This window comes from Dreissena polymorpha, chromosome 8 (assembly GCF_020536995.1).
Source record: "Dreissena polymorpha isolate Duluth1 chromosome 8, UMN_Dpol_1.0, whole genome shotgun sequence".
In the NCBI taxonomy this organism is placed as follows: Eukaryota; Metazoa; Mollusca; class Bivalvia; order Myida; family Dreissenidae; genus Dreissena; species Dreissena polymorpha.
In genome coordinates, this window is record NC_068362.1 from 81,154,138 (window position 1) to 81,166,810 (window position 12,673).

General features: G+C 34.6%; 1 long non-coding RNA gene across 11 annotated transcripts; it reads right to left on the bottom strand.

Moving 5' to 3' along the window:
* Nucleotides 1–381: 381 nt before the first annotated feature.
* LOC127841223 (uncharacterized) lies at nt 382–7,044 on the bottom strand. 11 transcript variants are annotated; one of them, XR_008030778.1, is made up of 5 exons: nt 5,703–7,044; nt 5,450–5,537; nt 1,954–5,285; nt 1,761–1,820; nt 382–1,601 (listed from the first exon to the last, which is right to left on the bottom strand). It is a non-coding gene; the product is annotated as an uncharacterized LOC127841223 (long non-coding RNA). The 11 variants fall into 11 exon arrangements; XR_008030775.1 differs by having other exon boundaries at nt 1,954–4,923; nt 5,098–5,174; nt 5,450–7,044; XR_008030773.1 differs by having other exon boundaries at nt 1,954–4,688; nt 4,857–4,923; nt 5,098–7,044.
* Between the last annotated feature and the right edge of the window lie 5,629 nt (nt 7,045–12,673).

Sequence of the window (12,673 nt, forward strand, 5' to 3'; positions counted from 1 at the left end):
ATAAAGCCTAAATACTGTTGAACGTTTATGTTAATGTGCCTCACTGAAAGACAAGTTATACCAATAACGAACCGTTGTACAAAATGTGTATGCAGTCAAAAGCGAGTAACTGCTTTACGTTTACGAGTCACTCAATGTAAGTCTCAACACGAGTAGTTCGTAAGGCGCAATTAATGTTCAACGCAACATTGAGTAGCATAGTTTGTTGCCATATGGAAAATATCTTATATCGGTTAGTCATTCATATAGTTTTTTTTATCATTTTACCTCAAATTCAAGTTTGAAAGTTTTTTGCTTTGTACGTTTGCAAGCTAGTGGTGTCACTCGGCGTTTTTACGGACTTGTGACCGTTCCTCTTGTCTGAGTACAAGAGAAGTCGCCTTCCCACCCCAGCCCTAGCAGACTTAAACCTAACAATTTGAACAATGCGTGTTATCAACCGGTTGGTAGCCTTATCAAATGCCATCGCGTCCTCGGACTCGCATACGCATCGACCCACGTCAGGTTCTAAAGCTTGCGGGCAATAATGAGTGTCCCTCGCGATAGATTGAGGAGCCTTGCCAGAGTATAACGACAGCATGGATAACACATGTTAGAACCGAAAACCGAGGCGTTTCCCCTCAAGTGCTATCGGTTCGCTTCGCAACTTGTGGAGTCGGTCTATTGACACCTACATACCTCGGTCGCCCATACTCAGTCAATTAACCGCTGTTGTCTTTCTGCTTGCCAAATAGCAGTCAAAACAACCTTACATTGATCTAGCCAGATTGGAAACTACGAGCGAAAACTAACTCGCCCAAGCGAGTGACCCGCTCCCGATTCGAGCAAAACCTCACCTAAGCACTATCGACCCAAAAAACGCCAGTAACACTGCTCCGTTACTAGGGAGCCTTGCTAGTCAACACAAGTAATTTGCAATCCTGGCTAGAGCAATGAGTATATTCGGACTGGTGTACCACCATGTGATTGTCTGCGTCTAAATTGTTGGTATTTGATACTTAGAGTCTCTTGTGCCAAAGTAGAGACTGAATATTTGTTTTATAAATCAAGCAATCATTTACTGGTTGGTAGTTCTAACAGTGCGTCAAAATAAGCACCGTGAAAACATTTTAGCACCGAAATACCGAGGTGTTTACCCCCAAGTGCTATCAGTGCGCTTCACACTTGTGGAGTCTTAAACCCCTCGGCCGCCCAAACACAGTTAATGACTGTTAATGTTTATTTTTTGTTTGATTTTGGTATTGCATAGTTTAAACACAAACACATACATCAATACATCAATATTGCTGGCCAGCACAATAAAACAACAATCTCCTTTATTTTTCATGTAAAAACATAAACATAAACATACACACTGTCAACACTTGCCACTTGCAACACCGAGTTCGTTTCAGTGCAGAATGTACACATTTTTCGATCGACACACATTCGCAATGTTACATGGATTCACAAAGTTACATGGATTCACAAAGTTGCACTGATGTCCATACACGGGCCAATGTTCAAGTTATCGGTGCGATGGACCCACGGTTTTGTCGCAGCTATACGCCACACGTATGTATTGACTACTCGGTGTCCACATCAAGGTTTGGATATTGGCACTGAAAATAGAAAAGCAAATTGTGTTAAACAGTAAACGATGAAAGTAAACAGCCTGAAATGATAAAAACATGCATGTGTAATATACCATGTATCAAATAAAATAGTAAACGCAAACTGCTAAAGAAAAACACACAACCAACTGTTTGACTGATACTTACTTTTTTTTATTGTGTTGCATGTTCAGGCGCCTTGCTGTTACTGCTCGTCTTGCAGTAGAGCTGAAATGAAATGAAAAGCATGATCAGAAACTTTCACTGTGTTTGTACAACTTACAATTTATGTGCACAATTTTGCATTTAAGTATAACATAACATTAAAACAATCTCAAACAATTGTTCAACTAATACTCACTTGTTTGTTTTGCTGTTTCCACAAAGGCGCCTTGTTGTCACTGCTCGCCTGGAAGTAAACCTGACACGTCTAGTAGTAGAAAACACTCGTCTTGTAGTAGGGCTGAAATGAAATTGAAAGCATGATCAGAAACTTTTGAATGTGTTTGTACAACTTACAATTTATAAACACAATATTGAACTATAACAGTAAACTTGAAACAGATAACAATTTTACTTACCTATGTTGTCTTCGCTGAAATACAAAAGTCATGTTCATAGCAATCATAGCATATTAACACACAATGAATACAACTCAAAACTTTTAGTAAGAAACTCAGTACTTACTTTGTATTTTGTATCCAATCCCTCTGCTGGCAATCTTCTTCAGTCCACAATCGAGCTGAAATCAAGACTCAATGCATACATGTAAATTTTGCCAAATAATAAACAGAACTGTGAACCAAAACTTTAACTAAACAAAACTAACTTTTCAACTGTAATGGTACTCACCTCTGGCAACTGAAATCATACAGACATTTTGCATATCAAAATACATTTTTAGTTTAAAGATAAGAATGATTTATGAACATTTTACTTACACAAAGCATAAATATAAAAAACATGCTATGATGAAAAAAACAATATGTATACAAAATTATACATAAAGAAACACAATAAACTTACCATTGCTGACCTGAAATTGAAAAAAGCACATTTTGTATAGCAGAATACAAGTCATCAAAACAGTTCAATATGAAAATTAAAGAAAGTTAGTGTACTTACCACAGCTATACTGAAATGAAAAAAACATTTAGCAATGCATAGCAGTATACAAATCATCAAAACAGTTCAATATGAAATTATAGAAAGTTAGTGTACTTACCACAGGATACTGAAATGAAAAAAACATTTAGCAATGCATAATACAAGTCATCAAAACAGTTCAATATGAAATTATAGAAAGTTAGTGTACTTACCACAGCCATACTGAAATGAAAAAGAAACACATTTTACAATGCAGAATAATCAAGACTTACCTAGCTGATATTGAATCATTCTCTGTTTCTCAACTTCTCAGTTGTCCAAAAGTCTGCTCTGTAACGACCCACCATTCCAATCTGAAAAATAGTCAAGCATAACAAAGCACAAAACAAACCAAAAGAATAGTTTACTTACCTCATATTTTGTGCAGGTTTTCAACAGCCAATTTTCTTCTTGAAACCTGTATTCGTCTCTTTTTTGACCCACTGTGGAACAGTCACAGCAATGTAAGTCTGAAACATAGAAGGGCATAACAACATTACATACAAACCAGTATATTTGTTTTGACTTACCTCGTGGCTAGAGTCGAGACACAGCTGCTGAATTTCTTTTCTGTCTCAAGCTGTCAAAACATCTCTGCAACATCTTTGCAATTGAAACCTGAAACAGAGTAAAACAGAGAAACATTTTGTATACAATATAGTAAACACTTACCTTGTTATAGGCCTGAGTTGCAGCAGTGATTCTTTCTTGAAATCTTCTTCTTTTCCATCACTGCACGAGAGACCTGAAAAATAGCATGCAGTGCAAAACACATGAGTTAAATTAAACCAAAATTTTGTTTTTACTTACCTTGCTTCTGTAGAGTTGAATCACAGTAGTAGAATTCCTTCTTCAAACACATTTCTCTGTCTACACCAGGAACTTGAATCTGAAACAGAGAAAAGCATCACATCAAATTGTACAGCTCAAGTGCATTCATTCAATGCTTACCTACTTTCTGTTGAGTTGTTTCACAGCAGATGAAATCCTTATTCACTGTTGGCACTGCTATGAGACCATTTCTGCATGTGAAATCTGAAACAGAGTAAAGCAAAGTATGCATGGTAAAAATCAAACCAACAATTGTAACACTTACCCTGTTTGCATGTCCCATTCACTTTCTCAGCAATGTTCCTCTTCTTGAATCGTCTTCGTCGCTGACTACAAGTACACCTGAAACATAGCATGCACAAAACATACCATATAAAAACAAAATACAAGTGTTCATACTAAAATGAAACACACTTACCTTTCTGCATTGCTCAGCTCTGTTCGACTGTCAACTCTTCATGTCATGTCATATCTGAAACGAACTAAATCAAAACATGCATAGTATACAATCATTGATAAAATTTCGAAACAATTGTATGCTTTATAGCTGTGTTTTTTCCACTTTACATCACAGACAGCTGGCGATCACAAAAGTAAAGACATTTTTGTACTACTCAAACATTAAGCTCACATTCACGAACACCAACCGACAGAGTTGTTATAGAGTGATAATCCCTAAAACTGTAAAAAAGAATCGAAATCAGTTTTCATTCATCATGATTTATTGAAACAAATGTATACTACAATACTCACCACAGCTCACTGAAATGAAATAGAAATGTTAACAGCATGCAAACAAATGTTAACCAATATCAAATCATCTATAATAAATATCAACAAAAGCATTTCGATACACATAGTAAGTGTTCACCATCATAGTACATCATCAGTTAGTTCGACATCCCACGGTTGCTCAAGTGTTAGTACTGGCTAGCATTTACCCTTTTCAGTAAACCGTCACACATCAGCATTTTTAGACACAAGTACTGATAGATTCAACCCTTGTTATCATCTTTCACAGACTTCTATGAGTAAACAACTGAAAAATATAAAACGTTTGTACTCACTGTTTGGCAGCTCCAAGAAACACGTCTGTACTGCTTGCCATCTGGACATCCACTGAAACAAAACATCTTCAAACACACATACATGTAAAACGTTTTTGAACATAAACCAACACAGATCAAACTTGAATTATCCATCTGTACATGACACACATGAAAAATAGCATAAGTTTACTATCACATTACAGCAGTACAAATGAAAACAAAAATTTGATCGACTTACCTTGCTTCTGTAGAGTTGAGTAACCGACGTGGAAATCTTCTTCCATGTGTAAACCAGTGACTCGAATCTGAAATAAAGTAAAGAACACATTGTACAACTCAAATCAATGAATTAAAACTTACCTTACTTTTGATGAATTGTGTCTCAGCAGTTGAAATCCTGTTTAATTTCTGCATGTGAAATCTGAAACAGAGCAAAGCACGCATGTTACAAATTAAACAAACACAAGTGTTACACTTACCCTGTTTGCAAGTCCCAATCACTTTCTGAACAATGTTCCTCTTCTTGATTCGTCTTCGTCGCTGTCAGCAAGTACACCTGAAACATAAAAGCATGCACAAAACATCCCATATAACAACTATTTTGTACTTACCATATGAGTGCTTTTCTGTTCAGGTCAGCTTGAAAACCCATCACTGCCATCAGCATCTGAAAAATAGTACATCACAAACAAACAAACAAACATAACATATCATAAAAACAGTTTAACACAACAGATATGAGAGCTCTCGCAACCACGTCTGTTCTGTTCGACTGTCCAAAAGCAAGTGACAGTACTTCAATTCACTAACATTGAGAAATTCTAAACTTACCTTCAAGGCTTGTTGAGTAGCTCCAAAAACAAGACTGCTTGGCTCCACTGTTCACTCCAACTGTCATATCATCACTGGATAAGCACTCCTGAAATGTATTGAAACAAAACATGCATAGAACAAACATTCAGTCAAAAGTACTTACCTTTCACTTTGTCACTGCCCTGTGCTCAACTCCAGTCAGCATGACATCTCTGCTTGAAAGTCTGAAACATATAAAAACATGCAATGCAAAACAAACATAGTTACTTACCTTCTAGCATATTGTTGGAGCTCCAGAAAACACGACTGTTCACTTCAGCTGCCAGACTTAAACTGCCAGCACACATCTGAAAATCTGAACAAAGCATTCATGTTCCATACTGTACTAGCCGTATGATTTTGAGTTACTGACATACTTATCATCCAAAAAAAGAGTACATGAAAATCTAGCAAAAAATAGGTTTTCATCTGTTCACGAGTTATACTCTGAAAGAAACCATGATGATGACAAAACTCACTTTATCTCTTCTTTTGTCAAAACACAAGTGTTCATTGTGAAATTTAACAAACTTACCTTTTCGTTTCCCAGCTCTGTTCAAATGTCAGGTCTACATTTCATGTCAAATCTGAAAAAGATCTACATCGAAAAATGCATAGCACACAATCTGTGTTAAAACAGTAAATGTTTGTTGTATTCAAAGCTCCGTGTATTTTTCACTTTACACATCACAGACAACTGGCGACCACAAACGTAGAAACATTTCTGTACTACTCAAAACATTGCTGTATGAACGCCAACCGACATATTTTTGTTATAGACTTATAGTCCCTAAAACTGTTCAAAAAGAATCAAAAGCAGTTTTCAGTCATAATCTTTTATTGAATTCTATACATAGGCAATACAATCTACAGTACTCACCACAGCCCACTGAAATTAAACATCATGAAATATACATGTTAAGCAATACATTTATCATATTATAGTGCATATCAACAAACGCAATTCAATAAATTTTATGCATTCAGTAAGTGTTCACCATCATGTTACATCATCAGTTCGATTAGCATCACCACAATACATCAACTCATAATACTGGTTAGCATTGAGCTCATGCTATAGCTATCATACATCAGCATTCATAGACACTAAAAATCAAGTAATATCTACAGTACTCACCACAGCACACTGGAACAAAATAGAAATGTTAACAGCATGCAAATACAAGTAAAGCAATATCATATTTAGTACATATAAGAAAAGTATGTCAATACACCATCATATTACACCATCAGTTCGTTTCACATTCCCACGGTAGCTCAACTCTTAGTACTGGCTAGCATTTAGCCTTTTCAATAAACATTCAGCATTTCTAGACACAAGCACTGATTAATTCTACCCATCATATCATCATTCACATCATTCCATACTAAGTGTACAATAACAGTTTTCATTAAGCATCGTTAACTAAAAACCACACATACAAGTTAAATCTGCAATACTCACCACAGCCCACTGGAATAAAATAGAAATGTTAACAGCATGCAAATACAAGTAAAGCAATATCATATTTAGTACATATAAGCACATGCATTTTCATGAAATATGTTTCCAATGTTTTACATCATCTGTTCGTTTCCCAAAGTAGCTCAGTAAATATTTTGAAACACCATCATCTCTCATCACAACATATCGACACTATATCAGTACTGAGTAATTTATACCCAACTCATTTCACTTCTCTATCAGTACAACAACTCAGCAATAATACGCCAGCCGCTTAAAATCATCATAAATCATCATACACAGTGAGACACGTCAACAGTCAAACACAAAAGTTTGTACTCACGTTTTGTAGAAACCCATCCACACAGCACGACATCTGAACTTCAACTGACAGTCAATCGATTCACACCACAACACAAATTTAATTGCACACAACTCAAGTCAAAGTCAAGTCGTCATCTCATAACAATAACCTAACACTAAAGTCCACCAGTCATTCAATAACCCGAGTACCAAGTCATATTCTATAACGCGAAGTCAATTTAACTCTCAAAGTACAAGTCAGTAAAACTCAAAACTTTTCATCAATAGTCAGAGCTCACGAAAGTACGTCCGTCTTCGTCAACGTTCAAAAGTCAACTGAAACTTTTTAATCGTAAAAATATTTCAAAGTCAAATTTTTTTCAGAGCTCACAAAAACAAGTCTGTCTTTGTCAAAGACCATCAGTCAACTAAGATTCTGTCGTAGTAAAAAAAATTTAAAAGTCAAAACTTTTTTCAGAGCGCATAAAAACACGTCCGTATTGGTCAATATCCAAGTCGCAACTGAGCGTTCTTTACCCGCGCAGTTCAAATTATAATGAGGTCACGACGTCGAGAGCTTCGAAAAACACGTCCGAACCCTTCAACGACCAAACGAAGAATGACAGAAAAGCACATTGAAAATGTTTATTCTTCATGATTTGAGTTACGACTGAATGTGTATTTGATGAGAAATCAAAAAATCATACTTACCTTGCAAAAATCCTAGCAATATTGACTTTGTGATGATATTTTTTCATGACCATACAAGCCGAAATATTCACACTCACAGCTTGAATGGGCATAAAAATTGATAAGCATGAGTCCGTACAATCCATCCAGTATTTCCTTCGAGTTAAAGCAAATCCATTGTCTTCTAGTTTTAAATCTTGTTATGAGGCGTACTCAACGCAGATTTTTATAGTCAATGTCAAAACGACAAAATGCGAGTATATAAAAAAATCTAGTCAAACATAGATTTACTAACCTATCATTCTGAAATAATCCTAGATCATATCAAATATGTGAGTAATCCATCAAAATATTTATTACTGAACATTTAACATCAGCACAAAATATTCCCGTATACCCATTTAGTTTTCTACATAGCCTGAACAATTCAATATTTATTTTCAATTCCGAGAACTCAAATGTTTTCATGACGTTCGACTGACGAAAGCAGCTCGATATGATTTCGCACTAACTTTATTAAAGAGCAACTATCGCGCTGTGATTTTTTCAACTGTGTTTTGTGATTTGTACTAGTACAACGAAGATATAGAAAATAAATATCAAACCACATATATCAAAATGTTCAGCACACTGGCGCCTACACAATGATATACAAATAGTATGGTTATGTGTACAATTGTTCTTGAAAATTTGAAATATCGAGAAAATTTGCGTTAAAATCAAAATTTCATAACTCGCGCGTTCGATTTTGTATACACAAATAGTACCAGTATGAGCGCATCGAAATTTCGGTTCATCTGGTGAAAATTTTATGGAATTTGGACAACTGGTTCTATAGATATTGCACTTAAACCACTGTCAAAGAAACACAATTTTCTATCGTCGATATGTAAACACCCCTTTAAGTTGAAAGATGAGTTTCATTGAAATGACGTCGTCGATTTGCACTGACAACGAAGGGTCAAAATTACGATTCATGAAATGTGTGTTTGTTGTGATATGGTTTTCTGCCCGTATAACTGCAGCGTTTTACAAAAACATCAAGTATGTTACACCAAAATGCACAGAAATAAATTCCCCATCGCATGATGCAAATATTACTGTATCATATTGCGAAATGAAAATCTTTTCTTCATATCAACCCAAGTTTTACCAATAAACAGAAATTTTGACATATATCCACTTATCTACTTGCAAAATATTTAAACTCTTATTGTTCCTGTTTATTTGCTGGTTATGATTGTGAAAATTTCATCGAAATGCGTTCACGCGTTATTGTGACAGTTAAAATAAACCGCTTCGATACAAACACAGTTTTATCAACTATTCGCTATCTAACGACGTTCGGTTTAACTCGATACTTTAAAGTTCAAAATTTCTATAAGCACGAATGCGTTTTCTCTCAGCAGTATTCTTGTAATTAGACCTATTGTGGAGTATCATACATCAAAATGTGCAGAACAGAATTCCCTATCGAATGGTATCAATTGCTATGTACTTGTCTTAAATGGGAATTTTTTTTCTTGTAAGCGAAGTGATTTATATGCGAAAAGCTAAGAATTTCTTCTATATGCGAATATGTTATCAAAAAATGATCCCCACAAAACTTGTTGCTATTAACACGTTTCATATTAATGCGAAAATGTTATGTTGATCGGTCAAATGGTTGGGAAAAAACGCGAAGTTAAACTTTGTACGAAATCACTGTTCTATTCGCAGAGAGTTTTCGACGTTGAGTCAAAATGTAAAGTTAAAGACAGAAATGCGTTTAGTACGAAATCGTTATCGCACTGTATTTTTGTTGTGTCTAAACATACGGTAAAGTGTAATATATAAAAATGCGTGGAATCGAATTTCCTACAAGCTAGTACCAAAATAACGATAAATGCTCATTACACAAAAAAGTTTTCTTGTTAGCGAATTTTGCAAAGTTGAATATCTGATACAATAAGTCGTGTGAGAACAATATAGGTGAAACAAAAATTGTAGCTATCATGCGGTTAAATATTGTGGTGAAAATTTCATCTGAATATCATGAGGCGTTCTCGAAAGAATTGAGTTAAACCGATGCATTTTAAACTCCTTTCCCTCGCTTGTTTACATGCATAGAAATGCAATGACGTTGTAAAAAATCTAAAGTTAAAGACAGAAATGCGTTTTGTACGAAATCGTTATCGGACTGTTTTATTGTTGTGTTATGATATATAGTTAAGTGTTATACATCAAAATGCGTGGAATTGAATTTCCTACAAAATCATACCAAAATGAAGATAAATGCTCTTAACACGAAAAAGTTTTCTTCTTAGCGAATTTTGCAAAATTGAATATCTGACACAATGAGTCGTGTGAGAACAATATAGGCGAAACAAAAATTGTAGCTATCATATGATGCAATACTGTGGTGAAAAAATCATCTAAATATCAAGAGACGCTATCGAGCAAAATGAGTTAAACCGATGCAACTTAAACTCTTTCCCCGCTTGTTTACATGCATAGAAATTTCAATGACGTTGTAAAAAATCTAAAGTTAAAGACAGAAATGCGTTTTGTACGAAATCGTTATCGGACTGTTTTATTGTTGTGTTATGATATATAGTTAAGTGTTATACATCAAAATGCGTGGAATTGAATTTCCAACAGAATCATACCAAACTAAAGATGAATGCTCTTAACGCAAAAAAGTTTTCTTGTTAGCGAGTTTTGCAAAGTAGAATATCTGACACAATGAGTCGTGTGAGAACAATATAGGCGAAACAAAAATTGTAGCTATCATATGATGCAATACTGTGGTGAAAAAATCATTTAAATATCATGAGACGTTTGCGAAAGAATTGAGTTAAACCGATGTAACTGAAACTTTTCCCTCGCTTGTTTACATGCATATGAATGACGTTGTAAAAAATCTAAAGTTAAAGACAGAAAAACGTTTAGTACGAAATCGTTATCGAACTGTATTTTTGTTGTGTCTAAACATACGGTAAAGTGTGATATATAAAAATGCGTGGAATTGAATTTCCTACAAAATCATACCAAAATGAAGATAAATGCTTTTAACACGAAAAAGTTTTCTTGTTAGCGAATTTTGCAATGTTGAATATCTGATACAATAAGTCGTGTGAGAACAATTTAGGCGAAACAAAAAATGTAGCTATCATATGATAGAATATTGTGGTGAAAATTTCATCTGGATATGATGAGTGGTTCTCGAAAGAATTGAGTTAAACCTCTTGGTAAGATATTGCACCCAAGGTTGTTTACATGCATATGAATGCAATGACGTTGTAAAAATCTCAAGTTAAAGACAGAAATGCGTTTAGTACAAAATCGTTATATCGCTGTATTTTTTGTTTGTTTAGACATACGATTAAGTGGAATACATCAAAATGCGTGGAATTGAATTTCCAACAGAATCATACCAAACTAAAGATGAATGCTCTTAACGCAAAAAAGTTTTCTTGTTAGCGAGTTTTGCAAAGTAAAATATCTGACACAATGAGTCGTGTGAGAACAATATAGGCGAAACAAAAATTGTAGCTATCATATGATGCAATACTGTGGTGAAAAAATCATCTAAATATCAAGAGACGCTATCGAGCAAAATGAGTTAAACCGATGCAACTTAAACTTTTTCCCCGCTTGTTTACATGCATAGAAATGCAATGACGTTGAAAAAAAATCTAAAGTTAAAGACAGAAATGCGTTTATGACAAAATCGTTATCGGACTGTTTTATTGTTGTGTTATGATATATAGCTAAGTGTTATACATCAAAATGCGTGGAATTGAATTTCCTACAAAATCATACCAAACTAAAGATGAATGCTCTTAACGCAAAAAAGTTTTCTTGTTAGCGAGTTTTGCAAAGTAGTATATCTGACACAATGAGTCGTGTGAGAACAATATAGGCGAAACAAAAAATGTAGCTATCATAGGATTACATATTATGGTGAAAATTTCATCTTAATATCATGAGACGTTTTCGAGCAAATTGAGTTAAACCGATGTAACTTAACATCTTGTTTCGTTTGTTTACATGGATAAAAGACGACGTTGTAAAAATCTAAAGTTAAAGACAGAAATGCGTTTAGTACGAAATCGTTATTGCACTGTATTGTTTGTGTGTTTAGACAGACGTTTAAGTGTAATACATCAAAATGCGTGGAATTGAATTTCCTACAAAATCATACCAAAATGAAGATAAATGCTCTTAACACGAAAAAGTTTTCTTCTTAGCGAATTTTGCAAAATTGAATATCTTATGCAATGAGTCGTGTGAGAACAATATAGGCGAGACAAAAATTGTAGCTATCATATGATAGAATATTGTGGTGAACATTTCATCTGGATATTATGAGTGGTTTCAAAGAAAATTGACTTAAACCTCATTGTAAGATATTGCACCCAAGCCAAAGTTGTTTTCATGGATAGAAATGACGTTCGAGCTACAGTACATGTGTGCTTTAAAAGTCAATTCATGATTACAGGCAAAATGGTTTTCGGCTAGTCTTGATCAAGCGATACAATAGACATACAAGCATGTCATATCAAAATATGTGGAATTACATGCTCTTCATGTTGATATCAGTTTTGTTTCAAAAAGCGATAGAATGAAAAAGTTTTCTTGTTGCGAACGTTTTCAAAGTGATTTTTATCACATAAGCATGTATGTTGGAACAAAAATATCAATAGAAAAGTTGTAGCGAACAATAAGCTGGGTATTGTACTTTAAATTTGATAGTGATGACT